The following is a 27,119-nucleotide window of genomic DNA, read 5'->3' on the forward strand; positions in this document are numbered from 1 at the left end:
TCTATGGTGATGTTTTTGTAAATCTACTCATTTTGTGAAAAAAAAAATTCACGTAGGTTTGGAACAGCTTAAAGTATATGATTTACGGTTTAACTCCCGTAATGAAGCGTGGAAAACCTCTTGTCCTTGTTGGATCTGCCTGGTCTTGTGTTAGTGTGGGATCAGGTTTGCTGATTGAACGGCTCAGCTCTGGCTGAAGATATCTCAGCGGTTCTCACTCGAGGTCTGTTGACCAGATCAGTGTTTCGTCAACAGTGATGTGACGCCAACGCTGACCTCATGCTGCTGGCTACAGAAGGAAGTTTTGCTTTCTACTGCCAGATTGGGAGCTCGGGGCTTTATTTTAGGAAATCATCTAGAAATAGACTCTGGCTTGAGCTGTAATTTACTCCCCAGGTCCCTTGATGACATCGCTGGACGTGAGAGACCCCACTTCTGTCCAGTCTGAGCTTGCCTGCTGTTTGCTGTCAGTTAGCATGTGTTTCAATGGTCAGCAGTGGTATTCTGGTTGTGCCATTACAGAGTGTGACAGCACAGTTTTTGGGAAGCTGTTGCAGATGCTGATCAAGGCTGGTGTGTTACATAACCTTAATAAAAACTTAGGCCAAAGTTCACAAACACAGTAGAATGTGAGCACACTCCCACTGCACATACATACACTTTAAGCCTTATAATCGTTAAGTTTTATCATCCAGGAAGATCCATGCATTGTATGTGTCGCCACATGTATAAGCGTCCTAGTTAAATCTCTGATGGTAAATTTTCCAATCATTTAAAGTGGCATGAGTCATTACAGATGGTTGCCTTCTCAGATGGTTTGCTCATTTTTGATCTGAAATGCCTGTATCATTTACAATTCAGTTGAAACCCTCTCATTTTCTGGCCAATGTCTTTACAAAGTATTCACATTTTCCAAATGCTGGGTATTTTGAATCCTGTAATCTGCATGTTACAGAGATTGATTCTGTGTTGCCAATTAAAAGAACTAACACTGTATTTCTCGTTCTTCTTTCTTTCAGAAGCTGGACGAGGTGGATAGCAGGATGTCAGATGTGATTCTTCACACAGATTTTCAAGGTGAGAATTTTGAATCTGGTATTGTTTGATCAGGTTTCAGGATTTTGCTCTTTCTGTGTGAACACAGTGTGCTCCTCCAAACTCAGTCAGAAGAGACCAGCTCTTGCTGATTTATTGGAGAGCCCTCAAGCCACGCTAATGTCATTTTGTTGTGATGGTTGTTGGGATCAGTAAACCGTGGGAGTGTGGTTCTGGTCATGTTTAAGAGCAGAGCTGTAGCTAGTCCTAAATGTTTGTGCAGTTTGGGCCTATTGAACAAATCCACTGCTACTGTTTTTCAAGTAGTATTACTTATGGCAGATGATACAGTGTGATTTATGATCAGAACCACAATTTGGCGTGTATAGTCTGAAGTACACCTGTTGAAGTGTTGTAATACTTCTGTAATTACTGTGAGACTTTAAATGCCTCGAAACACAGATGGAATGGATCTTTAACAAACATCCTACAATGTGCTATAATAACTATTAGTAGGTCCTGTCACAATAACTAAATAGCTGATTATTTGGAATTGGTATATATTTATATAGTATTAGCAAACCATTGCTCTGTCATAATGTGATGTATTTCTGAGTGAAGCAAGAAAATCTATGGTGAGAAACATGATAAAAGCATGGGCAAAGCAGCTTGTTTCCTATCAATACTCATGCCAACCTCTCACAGATTTCAAACAATCCTGTTATATCACAGCCAATCAAACACATGCTATAGATGTGAAAGATAAGATGTTTGAAAATTTGAATATATGTTGTATAGAAAATAATTATTGCTTGTATTTCATTTCCACCAGTCTTCCAATCTCAATAAACCTCTATCGTTCATTCTAGCTTATTAGCCCAAAATATTTGTTTTATTTCCTATTCTGAACAGTTTTATTTTTATGATTGTGCAAGATATTAACCTGCAGGTGTTAAAAGTTCAATTCATCCAAAAAGAAAATAAAAATCTGTAATCATTGACTCCAGCACATGCGTCATTGTCCAGTTCTGCTTAACCACCATGCAGTCACACCTGAACTAGCTTCAAGCTATCTACACTAGCGCTCTGACACATGATGAATATAGAATTGTAAAGTCAGACTCTCATTACTCATTATGGATGAGGTTTCACATCAGTAATAAGCTTTATACCCGACTCAACTCGAGGTTCATCCAACGCTGGTCTGTGTTCACCATGAATAGACCCCTCACTAATGGTCATATATGTTCTCCAGGAGGCTTCCTGTTGGCCATTGTTTATATGAGGCCGTAGATTAAAGCTAGCAACGATCAGAACTTCAACCATGCAATTAAGATGATGATGATGATGAAGCACTATGTTACTCTCCTACTCGGTCCGTCCCTTTAATCTAGGCTACAGAAGGACAGCAGATGCTCTTGCCCACCCATCCACCAGCCTCTGCAACTCAACAATAAATAAAAGATAAGACCGTGCCATCAGGACTGTTTGGAATAATAAAATTCAATTTCGAGAGAAGTGCCTCAACAAATGCATGATAGAAGAATAGAAAAGCAGGAGATGAAAGGAGATATGAATGGAACTCTGGCTACAGGCATGCTCGCCAAACAAACAGACTTCCTGAGAGGGCCAATCACAGGTTCTCACCCTGATTCCTGACCCGCGGACGACAGGCCTGAGGAACGCAATTTGTTCCTTTGTACGGCAGGATCATAAGAGCGACTGCAGCTTACTTTCACTGTTGCCGAGTGCAATTGAGTTCTGCGGGCAGGTGGTCCAGGCCTTCTGTGACCTTGTCAACTTTTGCTTTTTTGTTCCCTACAAAGGTTGTTTGGTGTTTTGGCACTCGGCTCTGGCTTGTGGGTCTTTCATGAAGCTGAGGATTAAGAAGGACCGATAGGAGGAGGAGGTACAGACAGTCATCCCTCATTAAAAAAACTCCTCATGGCTGATGGCTCCAGTCTCTCGGCCTCTCCACACGTGGCCTTTGTCTGCACCTAGACTTCCACAGGACTGAGTTGCGTTCAAAGCACAGCTGGTCAGGTATTGTCCCACCTCAAAGACAGCCATAAGGGCAACAAGAGGAAAAAGTTTCAGCCTCAGCTTTTACACACCCTAGGAAAACTTAGTGGAAGAGAAAGGATGGATTAGCTGTAGCAGACACTTGGCTTGCCCACTCGCTCATATCCAGACCCCCTCAGCTGTTTGAGACATCACTTAAGCCTTGTCAGTCCAAGCATTTTTGCTGGACATGGGGACTCCTGATGAGCAAAGTCTCAGAAGAATGTTGCTGCGTTGGTCTTTCTATAGAAATCACGTTATACCACGTTGAGCAGAAGTCTTCTTTTCATCAGTGTGGCTTTGTGAAGATGCACCCTTTTAATTACTTGATCATCGGGACTCTTCATCTTCCTGTCATAAACCCCATGGCGAAGAGGTCCAAACAGTAAGCAGGGAATTCAAAAATAATCACTTGCACCTGCTGATAGCGTAGGTTGGTCGTAAATGCTGTCTTCATTATTTTAATGTTTGATTTACTAAATGGGTCTACGAAATAACATTTAAACACGGTTACACTTTATTTTGATGGTCCGCTTTGGACATTCAGCTACATTTCAGCATATTCTGCTAACCCTAATCACAAACCTAACAGTCTACCAGTACTCTAATGAGAGTTAGTTGACATATAATGTGTAGTTGCAAAGTTACTTTTAGTCAACAGAATGTCTAAAGTGAACTGGATGTTTTCTGTTATTATATTGGTGTCGTAGACAATTTTAGTGCCATAATATATTAAGAATAAAGTCAAAATTATGAGATTGAAGTTGTATTATATTGCGTGAATAAAGTTAAATCAATGTGAAAATTCTACCTACTTGCGAAAAAAAACTGTTTTAGTATTTTCATGAATCAGTCAATGTTGACAAAGTTGTGGGCATTTCTGTGGTAAATGTTGTGTTAGGACTGTTATGACTATTCACAAGCAGTTTTGTTGACGATTTTCAAAAACACTGATTGATAGACCGATTAGCCTTCATGACACAACTTTGGCAGTAATAGCGCCACATTACACATGACGGGCACATATTGCTGATTCTATAGAAAGAAATCCTAATTACTTCACAAAGTGCTCAGTTAAATTGGCCTATGAGTGGTATGTAAATAAGACATAGAGTGAAGTGCTGAAGCATGGTGTACTTAAGTTGCTAAAAGTTTAGAACCCTACAGTATTTATTCACTAAATCTACTGCATGGTTTTATGATCCGTCCTCAGACATGCAGACAAGACCTGGATGAAGCCTAAAAGTGTTTATGAAAGTGAAGTGTTTTGGAGTGCTGGGGTCTAAGTGTAGCCAAGGTTTATTTTTCTGACAAGGACTAAGAATGGCTAACTCCATTCACAATGATAAAAGAGGCAGATTGGAAGCAGACCCTGATGTAGTTGTTTGTTGGCCTGGGGGGATCTCGTACTGCCTAGACCAGACCTTTGATTCACTAAATCATCTCTTTTGACTGAGTATGTGTGGGATTTGAAGATGGGAATACATTAATTATCAGTATGAATTTTGAAAGAAAACTGATCCAGTATTGGTAACAGGACAGTCGAAGACACTCATAAGGCGCGTCTGCCAGCCTCTTAGCACACAGTTCATTGGTTGGAAGAGTGTTGGGACTTAATGACTCAAGTTTTATGTAAGTGCTTCTTGAACGGAAAATTCAGGCCCTTCAGGAGGCATTTAGTTAAAGCCCCTGCCTCCTTCTCTCTCCTATCTAAGCAAAAGAGGAAAACATGATATCAAACATGGTGGAAAAGAGGAGAAAGAGAAAGGGCAAATGAACGGAAATGGTCAGTAGAAGTAACCGAGTGCTAGTGGGGGTCAAGTGAACTGTTTAACCTCTGGAAAGACAAGGTCAGAACGGGGGGAAAGGTCCATGAAAGATTTTGGCATTTCCTGAAGAAAATGTAAATTGCCCCTGTCCATAACATTTACCACCATAATGCTTAGGTTTTTGTGTGTGGTTTCCAGGACATTGCAGTTATTATGTTGTTTAGCAAGTGTTAGCATGTTGCTATGGTGTTCTGGGTAGTCCTTTTTAATATTCTGCTCTTTATGTGGCTCTGGTCCCAGCTTCAACTTAAGTCAGTGGGATGCTTTTCACTCATTTTATCAAATGTTTGATTCTTAAACATTAGTACACTTCTTGTCAACAGGCCATATCTTGTGTCATTCATGTCTGTAGCACAAACAACTTGGGATGAGTTGTGTGTTGAAGTTTGGGCTAATACTTGGGTTCAGGATTAACCTTATGTATGACCAGTAATAATGGAGCTTGCCTTAGCAACTGTATATTTCTGTAAATTTCCATAGCTCACTCATGGCGCTTTTCCATTACCAGTACCAGCTCAACTCGACTTGCCACATCTCGTCTCGGCTCTCTTTTCGCTCCGTTTTCCATTGCAGATAGTACCTCCACAAGAGCACCTGGTCATCATAGTGACACCACAGGAAACTGCCGTGATGTAATCTTCTACGCGACACACACCCGCTACCCACACACACAGGACAATGGAGGAAATGGAGTGTATGCTGTTTTTGATCTTCGGGATGTGGCTGTTTCTCACAGCAAGAAGACAAACATTGTTTTAGGAGAGGCTGAGGGCAGCAGAACGAAACACTGCTGAAAAAGAACAGGAGAGTTTTCCGTCTGGTGCGTTCAAAGATGACGCAGTGAATAGTGACAATTCTCTCTGACCAATCAGCAGTCTGCCATGTTTTCAAGTCACATTTTAGTATCACCTCAGCTTGCTCAGAACCTTACCAGAGGTGATACGAAATAAAGTACCTGGAAGCAGGTACAAGTACAACTTTTACACAGTGGTAAACCAAACAAAGGCGAGTCAAGGCAAGTCGAGCTGGTACTGTGTAGTGGAAAAGCGCCATTAGACACTGAATGCATCGCACTGTTAGTGAATCTTTCCGGGGTTCTGGGGGAATTTAAGTGGTTTACTGAATAGGACTAGATATGATTCATTGTGTATAGCCTTATAGGAGACCCCCCACTCTGTGAACCTTTAAAACCTTCCCTGTAATTGTTGCTGCCATATAACACAGTCAGTCAAACATTGCACCGCCTTTGTCTTAAGAAGACAAGAATCAGTCCTGAACCATCTGCCTAAATATCTTAACCCTCTACCTGCTGTGCTGTTGTGAGTGTGTGTGTGTGTGTGTGTGCGTGCGTGTGATTGTCAAAGAAAACAGCCAACCAGTGTTTACACACACTCGCCCTACCCTCTGCCTTCTCGTTTCCCACAAACAGTCCTTCAACAGTCCACCTGTCATTAACTTTCTCTCTTCTGCTTTCTCTCATTTCCATAATAGCCCCTTTAAAGTTATTCCTTTCTCTGGTGTCTCAGCAATGTCAGGTGAGCTCTGAAAACCCAATTCTGCTGCATTTCAACACCGTTTTATATCCCCTCACCAATCGTCTGTTTGTGGGAGTTTAGAGTTGGGCCACTCCATCAACACAGGAGCACGTCTGCTGCCTCCAAGCAGCTCTGCAGTCCCTGGAACTTAAGCCTGTTGGTCCGGAGCACTTGGGTCAGCAGTATTCCCCTGGACCTGAAGGCATTCACTTCACACCATGAGGCCAGGAACAGCAGCATAACTAGGGATGGGAACCGAAAACCGGTTCTTATTCAGAACCGGTTTTGTTCTTTGAAAAGAACCGGAACCGTAAGCAATTTCTAAGTTTCGGTTCCGAAAATGGTTCTGGTGCAACACGTGACCAAGCGCTGTGAGCAGCCTTGCGCCGGTGTTCTGAATATTCAGCGTTTCCCGTAAAGCAGCGGTTCTCAATTGCAGTCCTCGCGCCGCACTGCTCTGCACATTTTGAACGTTTCTCTTAGCGCTTCAGACATTTGTTCTATTCGAACATAAGTGCCCTGCAAAGTGGACATCACAGGATATTCAGCCATGATTCCAGTTCTAATCGAACGTAACTATATGTTCCAATCAAAGTGCATTGAAGTGTGCAAGACGTGAATTTAAATTGTATTGATTTACAGAGGTATATGATGTCACAGTTGTCCATGTTTAAAGACGCTGCACAGCACAAATCAGTGAATGAATGTTTCGATGTGAGGTAAACTTCAACAGATTTCCCCTGCTCAGGGAGTAGGGAGCAATGAACAATTGGAACACAGTTCATGCACGGAGTTAATTTCTAACGAGCTGATTATCTGAATCAGGTGTGTTAACAAAGAGAAACGTGCAAAATATGAGCAGTGGGGCGCGAGGACTGGAATTGAGAACCGCTGCCATTAAGGATGTCACGAACCGAATAACAGACACGCCTCCCTGCCTCTTTAATTACTGAGCACATTGATTCCAATAACGCGCATTCACAGACTCGTTGCGTTGTCCCGTCTTTAATTGCCGAACACATTGTTTCCCACGACTGTATGTGCACTCGCGCCTTTGATAACTGCACATCGTTTTGTCTGACTGTACATCTACACTAAATGACATTATATTTGTCCCATACTGTCATTAATATACATACTGGCATCAACTTGGACCACTAAATAAATAGACTGCTATTGTTATGCAAGTATGAGGGTTAGATTATTTAGTGTACAGGTCATTTCGATAATGATAAGCAAAGTAATAGAAAATATTTATTTTAATGCATTTTAAATGCTTAAAAATGGATTGCATCACACCGTCTCCTGACTGCATTATTATTTGTAAAATAGGGACTTTATGGAGAGTGTGTATAAGTTTAACCATTTATATTTCATTACATTTACATTTATTCATTTAGCTGACGCTTCTATCCAAAGCGACTTACAATTGCTATATATGTCAGAGGTTGCACGCCTCTGGAGCAACTAGGGGTTAAGTGTCTTGCTCAGGGACACATTGGTGTCTCACAGTGGATTCGAACCTGGGTCTCTCACACCAAAGGCATGTGTCTTATCCACTGCGCTAACACCACCATAAGCAACTTACAGTGCATTCAGGCTAACATTTTTTACCCTAAAATCTGTTCCCTGGGAATCGAACCCACAACCTTTTGCGCTGCTAATGCAATGCTCTAACATTTAGCCACAGGAACACACATTAAATAAGGGAAATTAACAAGTGTCTCAGCCCTCAAGGGACTATTTTGCCAACAAGCTTATTCCTGCTTGAAAAGCAAAACATTATTGATAGTGTAAAAAACATCAACTTTGAAACACATGCTGATTGATGGACTAGCATTACTCAACATTACTTACTACTTTCCAGCAACGCTACATTCAGTGAAGGTAAAATGGTAAAAAACATTTATTTAAATGAAACCAGAAGCCGAACCAGAAAATTTCTAAAAATACCCCACCCTACTTATGAAGATCAGTACACTGTAATATATGTTGCATTTTGACATTGCCAACCTTTAAATTAAGTTGACAGTAAGTAATAAACAGTATTGAGCATTGAGTAGTTGAGTGTTGTGCATTTTTCCTTACCACTATTTCCTAATAATTGTTTAAAGATTTTAATGGAACCGGAATCAGAACCGGAACCGTTAGGTGGAACCGGAACCAGAACCAGAAAATTTCTAACGATTCCCAACCCTAAGCATAACCCTCCTGGTCTGCTTTAAACCTCAATGGGAACCATGTGCTCGTTTTGTGGGATTGGAGCCCACCATGGTAGAAGCTGTTTCTAATCCCAGTAAAACAGCATGGCATGGCATTTGCGTCCAGTGCATGATGCTCTTTTGTTTCCATAATCAATGTGAAGAAAGACAGTTGTGTTATGTAACCACCCCATGGCCCAATCTGTATGTGTAGAATTCCAGTATGACTGGAAAATAACTCTAATCCTGGCCAGAAATTGATTTTCTGTATGATACAGTTGTTTACAGTTTAATGACAACATTTCTACTGCCACCTTTTAGTAAAAGAACAGTTCCAAACTCTCACACAAAAGGAGAAACTCAGCAGCATGTTTATGCTGCTCTTTGCCAAACCAAAGTGAATGATAATTCAGGCTCCAAAAAGTACATCGAAAGTATCATAAACATGAACGATGTTTCACGTTGAAATTTGTAGACGTATGATATCTATTGTGTGAGAAACTGACCCAAATTTTTATTAAGTTTAATTTAGAAGTCATCAGGTTACATTTTCTCATTACTCATATATCTATGAATGCATTCAAAGAATGAAGATGCAAAGATTCAGTGAACCCTTTAATGGGTGGCTATCGATGATTGATGACAATCAAAGCGCTGGCTTTGGGGAAGCTGAAATATCACTCCATGCATGATAGGGGGTCACGTATCTCGGCAGACTTCTAGCGATCTTGGTCGAACTTGGCATCTCCTCTTGTTTTCTTCTGTAGTCTGTCAGTCTGAAAGGCCACTCTTTTTGTTCTATGTTTGTGTTCAAGCACACAGTCATCTGAAAACAATAGAAGCACGTAAGAGATTACCAGTGGGGTGTTCGACATCCAGCCAACAGGAAACACATTCCAGATGAGAAGGCTTTACTGGCTTTGCCTTTTCTGGTCCAGAACAAACTGCATGGCAGTGTAATATTTATGATTCAGAAATAAAAACCATGAAAATGTTTTGTTACAGGTTACAACATTATAAGACCACAGGCAGGCTCTTAAATTGCTGGTCTCACTTGATTAACAATATCATTCATCATTTTCTTTAGGTTTGTTGACTTTTTAAAAATTGTTATATTGCATTTCTGTAGCCGATAGTTGTAGTCCTTTGTCGGTCAGTACAGTGATCCTGCCAACATTTATGACATGAAACAACTGTCCACCAAAGCCACTGTGTATATAATTATGCAGGTCTTTAGCAGTGGCAATATTGACATCATAGCACTAACCCGTACCCATACCTGTTGAATCAGAGCTCTTAGATGTTGTAGTGTGAGCTGACGGTGACAGTGCTTCTCGGCAGAGCTGACAGGGGCTCCAGCTCACTTTTTCACTTATCAGAGAGCTGGCCGCCCACATATCTCACTCGCTCTATCACCTGCTGAGGGTCACACTGTGGAGATTATTATCAGAGATGTAAGTTTCATGGTAGTTTGTAGTATGTTCCAGTCATATACTGCTGCAAAGCGGAAGGCATTACGTCCAAAAGTAGTAGAAGTAGGGGGGGGGGGTACTAAATTTAATCAAATTACTTGATCTTGTGTAATAGGAGTCATGAATGGCATGAAGAAGAGATGACAGATAGAGAGGTGTCTTGCCCAGGATTGTCTTGTATATGAAGAGAAACCAATGATGGAGTCGCCGGGTATGAAGGGAGGGCCAGCCCAGTTTATACAGGTCACGGTGATGAGTGAGTGGCAAAATGGATGGCTGAATGATAAATTGTGTCAAGTTTTTTTAGGGCTGTATTTGGTGCCATTCTGTAGATAACATCACCATAATCCAAAATTGGCAGTACTGTCATCTTAACGAAGGTACGTTCGGTAGCATAAGAAAAGGAAGCTTTATTGCGGAAAAGAAAGGCTAGTCTAGCTTTGACTTGTGTTTGAAGGTAATTGATGTGTCTAAAGAATGACAGGGATGAATCCAACCAAATGCCTAGATATTTCTATTTTTTGACATAATCCAGAGCCATACCGTTCATGCAGGTGATTGTAAGTGGAGTCTGGGTAACCAGTTTTCTGCTAAAAAGTATACATTTTGTCTTACTGGTGTTAATACGGAGGTGGAGATTGTCAAAAAACTGCTCTATAGAGGTGAAGCTGAGTTTAAGACTGGAAGCCGCAGAATTTGGAGAGGATCCAACTGAGGACAAAACAGTATCATCTGAATAAAGATGAATCCGAGAATTGCCAGTAGCTCTGGCTATATCATTGATGTAGATAGACAAATGGGTTGGGCCCAGGATTGAGCCTTGAGACACACCTTTAGAAATAATAAGTGGGTCTGACATGAAGTTTTCAACCTTCAATTGCTGGACACGGTTGGTGAGATAATTGGCAAACCAATTACAGCTAGATGAGTACAAACCAATACTGGAAAGTCAAAGGCCTTAGCAAGGTCTATAAAGGTGGCAATACAGACCTGCTTGCTGTCTAATGCTGTAATTACATTATCAAGGACCTTTGTAGTGGCTGTTATGTAAGGCATGGTAGGATGGAAATTGGGCGATAACAATTTGGGTCAGATTCAGAACCCCCTTTGAAGAGGGGACAAATTTTGGCTGATTTCCAATCAGTAGGGAACTCTGAGAGCTGTAGGGACATGTTAAATAGTCTTGTGACTGTAACGGCAATAATGTGGGCTGCTGCTTTTAAGAACATGGGATTAAGACCATCAAGGCTGGCAGATTTGTTTGTACTCAGCTTGGTGAGTTCATTCTGGACTTCAGAGGTGGAGAAAAGTTTTACGCTAAAAAGTTGGAAGACCAGTTTACTTCCAACGACTCTACTTCAGTTTGGAGAGGACTGAGAGCCATCACAAACTTCAAGACACCATCCCCTTGCACTGAGGCTAATCAACGACTTGCTAACGACCTGAATGAGTTTTATTGTAGATTTGAAACCCCCAACACCCACTCTGACCATCTCCCTACACAACCATTAACACCTCCTGCAATCCCCCTCTCCATACCTCCTGCTCTTCAAATCTGTGAAGATGATGTGCGCCAGGTCTTCAAGAAAAACAAAAGAAGAAAAGCACCAGGCCCAGATGGCGTTACACCAGCCTGTCTGAAAACCTGTGCTGACCAGCTGGCCCCCATCTTTTCACAGATCTTCAACAGATCTCTGGAGTTGTGTGAAGTGCCTTCCTGCTTCAAACGCTCAACCATAATCCCCATTCCAAAGAAACCCAAGATAACAGGACTTAACGACTACAGACCTGTGGCTCTAACGTCTGTCGTCACGAAGTCGTTTGAAAAACTGGTTCTGGCTTATCTGAAGGACATCACTGGACCCTTACTGGACCCCCTGCAGTTTGCGTACCGAGCAAACAGGTCCGTGGATGATGCAATCAACATGGCATTGCACTTCATCCTGCAACATCTGGACAAAACAGGGACTTATGTGAGGATCCTGTTTGTGGACTTTAGTTCGGCTTTCAACACCATCATCCCAACAACCCTCCAGACCAAACTGACCCAGCTCTCTGTTCCTAGCTCTATCTGTCAGTGGATCACCAGCTTTCTGACAGATAGGCAACAGTTAGTGAGACTGGGGAAATTCATGTCAAACAGCTGCTCCACCAACACTGGTGCCCCTCAGGGATGTGTTCTCTCCCCTCTGCTCTTCTCCCTGTACACCAACAACTGCACCTCTAAAGACCCCTCTGTCAAGCTCCTGAAGTTTGCAGACGACACTACAGTCATCGGCCTCATCCAGGACGGTGACGAGTCTGCTTACAGACAGGAGGTTGAGCAGCTGGCTGTCTGGTGCAGTCTTAACAACCTGGAGCTGAACACGCTCAAAACAGTGGAGATGACTGTGGACTTTAGGAGAAACCCCCCTGCACCATCATGAACAGCACTGTGACTGCAGTGGAGTCATTCAGATTCCTGGGAACCACCATCTCTCAGGACCTGAAGTGGGACAATCACATTGGCTCCATTGTGAAAAAAGCCCAACAAAGGTTGTACTTCCTTCGCCAGCTGAGGAAGTTTAACCTGCCACAGGAGCTGCTGAAACAGTTCTACTCAGCCGTCATTGAGTCAGTCCTGTGTACTTCAATTACTGTCTGGTTTGGTTCAGCTACAAAATCAGATATCAGAAGACTACAGAGAACTGTTCGGACTGCTGAAAGGATTATTGGTGCTCCTCTGCCCACCCTCCAAGAACTGTACACATCCAGAGTGAGGAAAAGGACTCAGAAAATCACTCTGGATCCCTCACATCCAAGTCACCCCATCTTTGAACTTTTGCCATCTGGCCGGCGCCTCAGAGCCGCAAATACAAGAACAGCAAGGCACAAGAATAGTTTCTTCCCCCAGGCAATCTACCTCATGAACAGTTAAATGTTTCCCACTTAAACTTATGCAAAAATGTGCAATATCCTTATATTTATTTGTTACCCCTCCATCCTAGAACATTCCTGCATCTCACTCAATCCTATTCCATTATCATTTATAGCACAATTGTTTATACACTTATTTATTTGCCAATTTGTAAATCTCCTGTAAATTTTTTTTTTTTTTTTTTTGTCTGTGTGTTGTTGTCTCTGTTTACTGGAAGCTTATGTCACTAAAACAAATTCCTTGTATGCGCAAGCATACTTGGCAATAAAGCTCTTTCTGATTCTGATTCTGAAAGGCATAAAGGAGAAGCCACTGCTGCTTGGTGAAGAAAGTTGGACATCTGCTGAGGTTGTAACTGAAGTGTCCATTGAGACTGGATTAGGGTTTCACATTGAAACTGTATGGGTTGCATTAATAAAGTGACGATTTAGAACTGAAGCCATCTGAGACTTCTCAGTAATAATAATGTCGTTAAATAACATAGAAACTGGTAAATGAGGGGAAATAACTTTATTTTCCATTACCTTGACTAGTCTATAATATAATGCTAACAATACAGATTTTTATCTTCGCCTATTTTGGTCTAAACGTCTGCCATTCTTTATATTTTGTAACCTTGTAAGGCTTTGTTTTTAAAATAGGGGAATTAGTTGGTCTGTGCAGCTCAGACAACCTGCAAAAGACAGAGAATCGTGATCAAATAATAAATGGTGATATTATATATTTTCCATATGGCCCAATCCTAACCGAAAGTAAAAAATGGATTTTCAGTCACTTAGATGAGCAGGTAAATGGGTGATCTGGATCAAGAAGATGTTATCTGCTGCAGTCTCTCTAGTGGTAGTTAACCAGAGTGAGTTTAATGAAATCTCCCGCAGGTCTGTGGCTCTGTTTCCAGTGTCTGTGTGTGATTAGCACACTTCCACCTGCATGACAAGTCCAACCGGAGAACATCCACCGCCACTAAAGATCAAATCAGGACTGAGTCGTGATCACTGGAAATCAAGAAACATGTCATGTGATGCCAGGTCAAATCATGTACTGTCTGCGAAATCCAAAGCGTTCTCATTCTCCACTTGTGCTCGGGGACAGAACCCCTGATAAGGGGAGATAAGGCAGGAAATCACATCCTGTGTACTCAAAATCTGAAAAATCAGTTGCTTATGGCTGCATTTCAGAATTAAACCTGCTGTTAGATGATTTCACTGGAGTTTTGTGTGCTTGCTTGTCCATGCAAAAGTTGAAAAGGTGTTCTGACCCATTCAACAAATATATTTATTTAATAATATAATTTAATAAATATTTATACATTGAAAAAAGCTAATATTTAATATTTCTATTTATATTATCCTAATTATATATATATATATATATATATATATATATATATATATATATATATATATATATATATATATATATATATTCTAAGACTAGAATTTTATTTTATTATTCATAACATGTATTTTAATTTGGAAGAAGACATTTTCTTAAGCTGTGCTCTGGCTTGTGGTCAGTGTGAAGCAGACGTGTGTGTGTGGGGGGGGGGGGGGGGGGGGGGTCACACTGATTTACACTGTAGTTTAGCCGACGTGTCCATGTGTTCTTCATGTTCACATTAACTGAGCTTTCTCTCAGAGTTTCTCTCGAGTGAAGGGTGAAAATGACTGTGTGTGTGTGTGTGTGTGTTTATGGGAGTTACAGGAGAGTCACTCCCAGAGCAATGCTACAGTGTCTCTTGTATCTTTTAGCTATGCTAAACTTTGGGATGTTTTCAACCCTCCACATTGTGAGGAAATCAACTGTAAATGCAGCTCAGTATGAATAGACCTCAGGCCTGAGAGGGAGAGAGAAAGGTTCACAAAACATCCCAGTATTTTACAGAAACATTAGCAGTGGATTTATGCGACTGTACAAGTTCTGACACTGTCCGGCTGTGTACGGTTATTTCGGACTCCAATAATGCAGCATATGATCCTCGTACTACAGATGTGTGGGAAACCGTCAACTTGAGCTCTTGTGCAACAACACACAGAGAGTACCTTGATTCAGTTGAACGGGAAGCGTGCGTGTTCAGACTAGTCCAGACGAGTGTTTTAATAAAGCCACCAAATGAAGAATGAAGCAGGTCAAATCAGGTGAATCTGAAAGATATTATGTGTGTGGTGCTGTAATGAGAGTGATATCAGCACTCCAGCAGCCTGGAGACCCTAACACAGGTTTGATTTCCTCGAGATTTGTCCGAGTGAAGCGTGTGAGGTTGCCCAGCTCTGCTGATGAGAGAGCAGCAGAGAACGTCAGTGTTTGTGGCTCTGGTCGTGAGCTGTGGGAAGTCAGATGGAGGATCTGATGGACCGATAAGAGAGGCAGGTAGAGGTGAAGACGTCATAGAAGGCATCCGTCCCGTCTGTGGCCATCAGATCATCTTCTGTCAGTCCACATGCACACGTGGTGTATCTGCAGGAGAAAGTGTAAAACAGCTCTAGGCAGATGGATTTATATAAAAGTCATAATCATACATAAATAATATAGTAACTAGGCCTTTCTCTGATTTCAAGTCAAGTCAAGTCTGCTTTATTGTCAGTTCTTCCACATGTACAGTACATACATACAGATAATTGAAATAGCGTTACTCTCAGACCCCCGGTGCACACAGATAACATTAACATTAAATCCTAAAAATCTAGATCAAAATATAAAATGTAGATGCAGCTTTACAATAAGAGAATGTTAAAAAAGACATATAATAAAATTAAAAATAAAGTTAAATAAAGCAGCGCAAGGCAAAAGGCAGATAGAGTGCAAATCAATGAAGTGAACAAAAAAAAGCTTAAGTCTGATTTAAGTGGCAAAGGGCTCAAGAGCAGTTATTTTATTTAATAACTAACTGATGAGGTAGTGGAATGATGTCAGTTCCATGGAGAATGAGGTAGTGAGCAGACCAATGCTGCACAAAGTGACTGGTGCATGCCATCATATATTAGGGGGGGGGGGGGGGTGGAAGGACCTGGGGATGTGGGATCTGGGGGGGGTTCATAGTTCAGTGGTGCCTGGGGCAGAAAGGGGGGGGGGGGCAAGTTCGGGAGGGAGTTCAGCTTCCTGACAGCCTGGTGGATGAAGCTGTCCTTCAGTCTGCTGGTGCTGGCCTGGAGACTCCGCAGTCTCCTCCCTGATGGTAGCAGGCTGAAGAAGCTGTGTGACGGGTGAGTGGGATCACCTGTGATGCAGAGGGCTTTGCGGGAGACCTGGAGAGAGGGGAGAGAGACACCAATGATCTTCTCAGCTGCTCTCACTATGTGTTGTAGAGTCTTTCGGCAGGACGCGTTGCAGGCGCCATACCACACAGTGATGCAGCTCGACAGGATGCTCTCTATGGTGCCTCTGTAGAAGGAGTACATGATGGGGGCCGGGGCTCTGGCTCTCTTCAGTTTGCGGAGGAAGTAGAGACGCTGCTGTGATTTCTTGGCAAGTGCTGCTGTGTTTTCACTCACTCTCTCCACAGTCGCACCGTTGATGGTCAGAGGAACGTGCTGAGTGTGTGCTCTCCTGAAGTCTACAACAATCTCCTTTGTCTTCTCCGAGTTCAGAGACCGATTGTTGTCACTGCACCACTTGGCCAGTGGCCTGTAGTTTGTCTCATCTTTGTTGCTAATGAGACCCACCACAGTCATGTCATCTGCAAACTTAATGAAGAGGTTGGAGTTGTGTGAAGGTGTGCAGTCATGGGTCAGGAGAGTGAAGAGGAGGGGGCTCAGCACACATCCTTGGGGGGTCCCAGTGTTCAGTGTGATGGTGCTGGATGTGTTGCTGCCGACCCGTACTGCCTGAGGTCTTCCAGTCAGAAAGTCCAACAGCAAGTTGCACAGCGAAGTGTTGAGCCCCAGCTGAATCAGTTTGTAAATGAATTGTTGAGGGATGATTGTGTTGAATGCTGAACTGAAGTCTATGAACAGCATTCTGACATATGAGTCCTTTTTGTCTAGATGTGTGAGTGCTGAGTGGAGGGTAGTGGCGATGGCATCATCGGTCGACCGGTTGGACCGATATGCAAACTGGAAGGGGTCCAGGGGGGGGGGGAGACTTGATGTGGTGCATGATTAGCCGTTCAAAGCACTTCATGAGGATGGGAGTAAGTGCAACAGGACGGTAGTCATTGAAGCAGGATGGAGATGGCTTCTTCGGAACTGGAATGATGGTGGTAGTTTTGAAACATGTGGGAACAACAGCCTGACTCAGTGAGAAAAAGTCTGCTGCACAGTATTTCAGTACACGCCCAGGGATGTTGTCAGGACCCGGAGGATTTGTTGTCTTTTCACTGTTGTCACCAAGCCCCCTAGGGTTTAACCCCTTCAAACACAACCTGTATAAAGACTTTTGCCTTTCCAATTGCTTCCATAGGAATAAAATCAAATGCTGCTCAATAGATACACAGCCATTCAAAATTTTGGGATTAGGAAGATTTTTCATGTTTCTGAAAGAAATCTGTATTTATTTGATCAAAAATACAGACAAAAACAGGAAAGTTGTGAAATTATTGCAATTTAAAAATGTAATTTTTCTTTTTAATGTAAATATATTGTGAAATATAATGTATTCCTGTGATGCACAGCTGTATTTTCAGCATCATTACTCCAATCTTCAGTGTCACATTATCTTCAGAAATCATGAAAATATGATGATTTATTATCAGAGCTGAAACTGTTGTGCTGCTTAATATTACTTCAGAACCTGTAATACTTTTTTAAGGATTCTTTGATGAATAAAAAGTTAAAGAGCAGCATTTATTCAAAATAGAAATCTTTTCTAACAATATACACTACAGTTCAAAAGTTTGGGGTACGCAGATTTTTTTCTCTTTAAAAAACAACAACTTTATTCTTTAATCATTTATTTATCACTTTTATACAGAAAAGATGTATTCAATTGATTAAAACCTGACAGTAAAGACTTATATTATAATTATATATTCCATTTTGAATAAATGCTGTTCACTATTAATATTACACTTTAACATCTGGTTTAGTAATATTGTAATAATATTTCACAATATTTCTTTCTATTATTATTATTATTTATGCAGCCTTGACGAGCAGCAGAGACTCCTTTCAAAAGTAATACAATTCTTACTGATCCCAAACTTTTGAATGGCAGTATATATGGGCCATTCAACAACAGGGCATGTTTTAGTCTGAAATGAACTACAGCCCTACATTTCTGATCAGGAAATATTAATGTGTTGCTCTCTCTCTCATAGCTTCAGGGTGAGTAGATCAGCCCATCCTTTTGATGTAAATGTCTTCAAACGTCTGAAAGTTCTGTGTGTAACTCTAAGGAACGTCACGCCTCTTTTCTGCAATTAAGCAGAATATTTCATATTTCATTTTTATGTGTGTACAATTGTTCAGAACTGTGCTAGCTAACCATGTGCTGATTAGCATCTAAAATTGTCACTACCGAAACATCTTTGTTGCTTTGGGTGTTATCCCATAGAATTCAACAATTCATCAGTTTCGGTAGTGACAAAAGGGAACACATAATCCTCATATTTGGGGGATTTTAAGTACCGTTATGCAGTTTTTCAGCATGTTTTAGTAGTATTTTAGTATGCAAGTAAATATTCTGCAACGTGATGTGGTCGCTACCAAAGCATTACTGTCACTACTGAAACATGGGATGTTTTGTCGAAAACAACGTTTATTGAATTAAGACATTATGATAGTTTTTGGTTCAGTGTATATTTAGACTTATGAATCCTTAACTTTATATCCATCATGATCAACTGTTTGCCTTTTACAAAGAAAATTTGTATTCATCCTTATATCCTCTGGAAAAAAATTTTAATATCAGCAAAATCTTAATGGGTCAATATAACCCATTCTAATTAAATTATTATTACTGTGTTTCAGTAGTGACACATTTGGGGAGAGGACAAATATTCCAAAACTTTATGAAAATACAATATGAGAATTAACTGTACAATTACTAGACGTGTTCCTTGGATATACAATTTGCATTCATACAAATGTTTTGGAAAAAGACATTTCTTTCAAGAATTTTCCAACTGTGACTTTGGACCAATTTGGTAGAATGGCCTATATATATATATATATATATGAGAACTCTGCCCTCTGACACCCCCCCCCCCCCCCCACACACACACACACAGACTCCTCCCCCTCTTCATCACTACATCTAACTGATTTATTTATTTATTTACAAAAAAAAAAAACAGTAACTTGTTATTACCTGCACTACTGTCTGTTCATCCAGGAACACTGAGTTATCCATTTGCACACTGAAATATTTTCTATGCACTTTACTGTCCATTGCAATAGTGTAATTATGTTCATATGTTCATAGTTCTGCCTATAGTGTACATACACTTTTACATAATCCATCTGTATAGTATGTTCATAGTACACCTATCTGTATATCATGCATAATACTTATCTGGATAGTTATTGTACATACTGTAGACCTTGTATATTCTTTACTTATTGCACTTCTGGTTAGATGCTAACTGCATTTCATTGCCTTGTACCTTACATGTGCAGTGACAATAAAGTTGAATCTAATCTAATCTAATCTAATATAAAGAGTTTGGTTCCAAAACACAATAAATCCATTTAAATTAATTTGAGTAAAAATGTGGCAAGGAAAGAACGTGGCAAGATGAAAACCACTATTTTCTGTTTCAAACTTTCACATAGCACTTTTAGGTTATAATAACATTAAAAAATAAAATCCAGATTTTTGATTTTCAAAGATTATGTATTATATATATATATATATATTTCTCAAAATGCAATAAATCCATTGAATCAATATGAAACTGATGAAAATACACAGCATATTATTGATCCACATATGACAGCCTCTGAACTTGGTCAATACTGATTATATTATATCATAATACTTATATACAGGCACTGGACTAAAATACATTCAATCAGTCATTGCTTCAGAAATGAATTAAATGGCTCATCTTGTTAATGCTATGGATTAATTACAGATTTCATCATGAACAAGAACATGAACAACAACATCACATAAGACCACAGCAATTCCAAAATGACATTTCCCTTACATTCAACTTCCAAAAGTGCATTCATCTTTGCCATGTTACATTCATTTATTTGACTACTGCTATGTGCTGTATTAACAAAAACATAAATGGCTTTAATAAAAACACTAACACTGACAAGCTACGCTATATCGCGTTCATAATGCAATGAGATTCATCACAGCTACGGTTCTGTGTATTAAATGCATCTGAATAATTTCCATCTGAAAGCACGTGCTGTAGATTTACTGGTACTATTAATCACAGAACCGGCTTTACTGACGAGATGCGGATGACAGTCATGATTTATCATGCAGCCCTTGTTTGTTGAGCACAAAGTACAAAGTAGAGGAGTAAAACTAGATGCTGGTTGTGTTCAGAGCGACGCCATTACTGTATGGAGTATGTGGAATGATGCATTGTGATTGTTTGTTACTGTTTACATTGCGTCGAATGGTGTGCTGTGATTGGTTGAGCATATATCGTGATCTGCAAAAAAGAGAGACTGGCACTTGTTGCATTTTGGGAAAATAGGGAGAAAACATAGCCTATTAACTCATAGCCGATTATCACATCGCATTTTGTGTAAAATAAAAAATGTACTTTTCAATACCGACCAGATACAATACTGATTTAAAATTGAGTTTATGGCGTTTTGAAACCAAACTCTAAAAAGGGTCTTGTACACACAGGCAATCCCATTGACTCTGTTTGAAGTAATCCAGGTCTGATGTCTAGATACATGCAGCTCGGTGCAGTCCAAACAGCTTGGACTTGAATGAATGTAAAAAGTTGTCAATGTTTGAACTCAGTTTTACATGTGATTCAGTTCTCTCTCTCTCTCTTTAATGGTTTCATTAATCGGAGACTCTTCAAGCTGCAAATGTACTTGTATGACGTGAGTCTGAGCATGTTTTTGCTTGTTTTTCAGGTAGCGTCTGCAGAGACGTGTGGATGAGTGTGACACCGCTGGTTTTTCCACATCATGGATCGCTCAGGGATATCTGGAGATGCTCGTTTCAGAAGTGGATTTAAGACATTTCCTTTTCCCATGCTTTGACTGCAGATACTGGATTACTCGGACCCTTTTCTACTTTAAGTCATTTGTTTTCTTCTGATTGGTCAGTACGATGTTCCAGTCATGATGCTCTAGCTAATTAAATAAAGATAGCTTTAACATTAATTAATATAAATATTAATTAATATAAATAGTGCTAATATTTCAATAATACGGCAATGTTGTTTTTTTTATAAAGAAATAAGACACTTTATGTTGTGCTGTATTGTAAATGATTATATTAATTTAACGCAACCGTGTTGCTTCCTTTTAATATATAAGTATTTTTTAACAAACATGGATGTATAATTGATGTAATGTTTTTTTTTAAGGTTGTCCTGAATTTTTTCATAAAGCAAAATCTATTATGTCATGATGTTAAAAACTAGTGGTGACATGCACACAATATTAAAAGTTAATAAAACACAAACTTTTCATTTATATATTTGTTATAAATTTGTAGTAATGTCAAAGTTGGAAATTCTCCCAGAATGGTGTTCTCACGACTATCGACATCTTTACATGCAAACAGCAACTCAAAACCAGCTCACAAAGAATAAACATTGACTAAATAGTAATGTTAGTCTTATCTGACATTGACTTACTGCAATCAATATGTGTGTGTGTGTGTGTGTGTGTGTGTGTGTGTGTGTGTGTGTGTGTGTGTGTGTGTGTGTGGCAGACATCCTGTTTACCCGCTGTCTGCTGCAGATTTATTAACCTTAAACAAGACACGTCGTATCTGCATGTGAATTCACACTGCCTTTCGGTTTGAGATTCGGCTTTGCAGTGTGTATCTTTGCGTATGTGTCAGACAGAGATTTTTTATATATTGTGTATGCAGTCAAATCCTATGGATTCCCCCCGTGATAGTTTCCTATTCAAGTGTTGTTCAACGTCAGCCAGAAGCAGGGCTCAATAACCGCCGTCTGCTGAAGTTATGATATTTGTGGGCTATATGTGTTGAAGAGGGGCGTGCATCATTATTTCACCTCTGAAAAGTTCTTCAAAGTCTTGCTGTGTAGCCAGTAAAAGGTCCTGCCCTGGGTTTTAGCACAATGGCCATGCTGATGTTTTGGCAATTAAATTTCATGACATCTTTATGGTGCTATCTCCGCTCCGCACCATTAGCATGACCACAATGCTCTCCCCTTTTTTCTTTCCTTCTCTTTTTTCTCACACACAGAGAAAATGACCTCTCTGCCAATCTCAATTCACTGCACTTCTATAGCGCTGAATGGACAAACTCAACAAAGGTTGACATAATTTTCTCAGGCTCTGATTGGCCCCCAGCATGCCCCACAATGACATCATGCCCCCCTCTCTGCTGGAGGCTGGATCGTCAGGGTTACGGCGGGCAGGATTTGGCATCAGCCTGTTTGGCTGGTGTTAATGAGTGCGGCAGAGATGGCGGTGTTTTGTGGTAAACAGTCCTGGGAAACAGTGAAGGAGGGCACATCCGACACCCCTACACCCCCGCTGCTGCTGGAGCTTTCACATAGTGCCTCACACTTCCCAGTCTGCCATGCAGATGTAGCATGCAACTTCTGAGGAGGCCAGTACATAAATGGAAGTGGACGAGGGGGTTGGTGCATGTCTTTTGGAGGAGCTGTGTGTTGCAAGAAACCTGCTGTGATGAATTTTTCTTGAATTAATTGCAGAATCTTGTGCCAAAAGGGATTGTCTCAGTCCTCCAGCACCACCTCCCTGCATTTCTTTGTGTCCTCATGGCTCCGTCCAATCACATGAAAGGAATTCAATCCCTAAGTCACACCGTAAATCTCCAGTTTCAGCAAGATCTTTTTTTCATTTCAAGGAATAGCTCGTCCAAATATGAAAAAGCTGTCACCATGTACTCACCCCATCAGTGTTACTTGCTTTTGCTCTTTTCTGTACAGCCACTGTAGACGGGTGACCACAGATGCCAATCTGCAAAAAGAACAAAAGAACTTCTTAAAAGTGCCATTAAAGTGATACAGAAGTAGTCCATAGGACTTCTGAAGCATTATGAAAGCTTTGCCTACTTTCAGTTCCAATAGGTCCAGCATTATGGGTTTTCACATGTGCTATGATCTATGACAGTGCACCAGGATTTTAGCGACTTGAATTTCAGTCTGTTCGACGGGTTTGAAGTGACGTGAGGGAGCAGTTGGAACTGATTTAGTGTGATGAAGGCTGCTGGTTAATCACTTCACACCGGTTGCGTAAGGAGACCTTGATTGTCTCGATGTCAGAGGCAAGTGACGTCAATGTCTAAATTCCCATTTTTTTCTTCCGCAATAGTCTTCCAGGCCTTCGGAGGCTCTGCTGGCCAAAACTTATCCATGGGTTTTCCAGCTGGGGACCTCTGATCTCGGGCAATGAAATGTATTTTTCTCATTGGTGGAGCTCCAAAACCCCAACAGCCTCGTAGGTACAAGTATCACACACAGACAAATGGCCATTTCCCCTTGGAGGAGCCATTAATGAGAATAATTTGAGGCTGAAGCTTAAAGAGGGCCCGGTGCCAAACCCCCGCTGCATGTGAATGTGTGCACAGCATGCTTTAAGCTCCATCCAAACCATTTCCTCAAAGCGCTCCTGCCTCCCAAAGAATGACAGCAGAACAGCAAGTCAGTCCACAATTCAGTCCCAGCCAGCATCGAAGCTTTATTTCATGACTGTACAATATTCCTGGTAACTCACAGAGACAGACTGCTGAAGACATTCCCACTCTGCCGTCTTTCATCCCATACCTGAACCGAGGACACAGGACACCTTGGACACATCTCTCGGTGCCACTGTGATGGATGCTCAGCCAGAACTCTTGTCACATGTGTGTGCTCCAGGGATTTATTCCTATAATAGGCTTATTAAGTGGACTCATTGCAGAAGTTAGCCAAGACATCCCTCTTGTCAGAGGAGCATTGATTTCCATGTGGCTGTGTGGCTCTGGGCGTTTGGATGGGCCGCACACACATGGGTTACTGCTCGGCTGCTGGAGGGTGTGTGGGTGTACGGGAATATGAACCACACCACACAACTCTCTAAAGCAGTGCTTGAGTCTGGTGACCTTTAATAGAAATCTCTTGCTTTGTCACTGTGGATGTCAAATATAATTTTTTTGTAAAACAGATGCGGTCTGGAGCGCTGAACTTTCCGGTTTGGCTAAAATACCAGGGATTAGGAGCAGCTGTGACGTGAAGCCACTGTTCACTATAGTTTTTTAGCGAAAGGATGTCACTTTATGAAATCTGACTGAAATCATTTGTTTATTTGTTAAATATAATCCGTTGTGCATCAGGATCCTGATCCCTTTAGGATATGATCGGCTGTATGCAGTAGCCCGGTTTGGGTTTACTTTGGAATAATGACCAACTGAGGAAAAGTATAGATGACATGCTTCATTATTGCTGTCTTGCATGGATGCCTAATAATTTAGGTCTTTATTACAGGCAGTACTTGAAACCATCTATCAAACGGGGACAGCTAGCTGACACGGGACACAGATGCTGTGCTCCTGGGATCATGGTGGGGACAGTAGCTCCCACGGTCACGTCAAGTGCCAATGGCTTGGTTTTTATGTTTGCATGCAGAGGAAGGTGGACAGTCAAGTGACATCACCTGCAGTTAATAGTCAGATGCTGGAAGTGCCCATTAAACGTTTAGCCCATGTCTGCTAGATTCTGACTAAAACACCACACATATGTATTCTTTATTATTATTCTTTACCTGAACCCAAAAGTTGTCAAAAGCATGAAATGGTACACAAAATCTAAATTCCTTATATTTTATGGTAGCTACCCATTCCTGCTCTGCACATGCTGGGCTTTTTTTTTTTTGTAGCACAGTTTATATTGGTCTAAAAACCCATTACAAACATTTATGCTTCAAATGGCGAGGTTTTTATTATTGGAGTTACAACCCGAATTCCGGAAAAGTTGGGACGTTTTTTAAATTTTAATAAAATGAAAACTAAAGGAATTTCAAATCACATGAGCCAATATTTTATTCACAATAGAACATAGATGACGTAGCAAATGTTTAAACTGAGAAATTTTACAATTTTATCCACTTAATTAGCTCATTTAAAATTTAATGCCTGCTACAGGTCTCAAAAAAGTTGGCACGGGGGCAACAAATGGCTAAAAAAGCAAGCAGTTTTGAAAAGATTCAGCTGGGAGAACATCTAGTGATTAATTAAGTTAATTGATATCAGGTCTGTAACATGATTAGCTATAAAAGCTTTGTCTTAGAGAAGCAGAGTCTCTCAGAAGTAAAGATGGGCAGAGGCTCTCCAATCTGTGAAAGACTGCGTAACAAAAATTGTGGAAAACTTTAAAAACAATGTTCCTCAACGTCAAATTGCAAAGGCTTTGCAAATCTCATCATCTACAGTGCATAACATCATCAAAAGATTCAGAGAAACTGGAGAAATCTCTGTGCGTAAGGGACAAGGCCGGAGACCTTTATTGGATGCCCGTGGTCTTCGGGCTCTCAGACGACACTGCATCACTCATCGGCATGATTGTGTCAATGACATTACTAAATGGGCCCAGGAAGACTTTCAGAAACCACTGTCGGTAAACACAATCCGCCGTGCCGTCAGCAGATGCCAACTAAAGCTCTATCATGCAAAAAGGAAGCCATATGTGAACATGGTCCAGAAGCGCCGTCGTGTCCTGTGGGCCAAGGCTCATTTAAAATGGACTATTTCAAAGTGGAATAGTGTTTTATGGTCAGACGAGTCCAAATTTGACATTCTTGTTGGAAATCACGGACGCGTGTCCTCCGGGCTAAAGAGGAGGGAGACCTTCCAGCATGTTATCAGCGTTCAGTTCAAAAGCCAGCATCTCTGATGGTATGGGGGTGCATAAGTGCATACGGTATGGGCAGCTTGCATGTTTTGGAAGGCTCTGTGAATGCTGAAAGGTATATAAAGGTTTTAGAGCAACATATGCTTCCCTCCAAACAACGTCTATTTCAGGGAAGGCCTTGTTTATTTCAGCAGGACAATGCAAAACCACATACTGCAGCTATAACAACAGCATGGCTTCATCGTAGAAGAGTCCGGGTGCTAACCTGGCCTGCCTGCAGTCCAGATCTTTCACCTATAGAGAACATTTGGCGCATCATTAAACGAAAAATACGTCAAAGACGACCACGAACTCTTCAGCAGCTGGAAATCTATATAATGCAAGAATGGGACCAAATTCCAACAGCAAAACTCCAGCAACTCATAGCCTCAATGCCCAGACGTCTTCAAACTGTTTTGAAAAGAAAAGGAGATGCTACACCATGGTAAACATGCCCCGTCCCAACTATTTTGAGACCTGTAGCAGAAATCAAAATTGAAATGAGCTCATTTTGTGCATAAAATTGTAAACTTTCTCAGTTTAAACATTTGCTATGTTATCTATGTTCTATTGTGAATAAAATATTGGCTCATGTGATTTGAAAGTCTTTTAGTTTTCATTTTATTAAAATTTAAAAAACGTCCCAACTTTTCCCGAATTCGGGTTGTAATAAAACAGGTTTAATAAAAGCAGGTTTTGCTCACAAATACAGCAAGTGAATGAGACCTGCTCTCAAACACACATAACACTTTAGGGACCAATTCTCACTATTAACTAGATGCTTATTAGCATGCACATTATTAGTAGTATTTAGTACTTATAAAGCACATATAAATGCCTTAAGCCTCATGCACACTGGGACGATTATCGCAACGGTATTCACTGCTTCTTTTGTGTTCATACCCAAGTACCTTTCGATGGCGATGAGTCAAGTGCAAATTCACCCCCTGACATTAGATGGTGCTTAGTGAAAAACAGAAATATCCCAGTACACATCAAATCCTATTTGCTCTGAAATTCCTCTCCATTGCAACTCTCTCTTATCAATATTTCGGAGTCACTGTCGCGTTTGTCATAAAGCCCTTTGTGTTCAGACACCAATGATACCAGAAGC

The 27,119-nt window shown here is 40.8% G+C and overlaps 1 long non-coding RNA gene across 1 annotated transcript in view; it reads left to right on the forward strand.

The window, feature by feature from the left end:
• Positions 1 to 21,622, forward strand: part of LOC132148770 (uncharacterized) — an 81,167-nt gene extending 59,545 nt beyond the window's left edge. Inside the window, exons 3-4 of the long non-coding RNA XR_009434965.1 lie at positions 1,020 to 1,077; positions 21,045 to 21,622. This is a non-coding gene — a long non-coding RNA (uncharacterized LOC132148770). The remainder of the gene's footprint in view (positions 1 to 1,019; positions 1,078 to 21,044) is intronic.
• The last annotated feature ends 5,497 nt before the right edge of the window (positions 21,623 to 27,119 follow it).

This window comes from Carassius carassius, chromosome 9 (assembly GCF_963082965.1).
Source record: "Carassius carassius chromosome 9, fCarCar2.1, whole genome shotgun sequence".
NCBI lineage: Eukaryota > Metazoa > Chordata > Actinopteri > Cypriniformes > Cyprinidae > Carassius > Carassius carassius.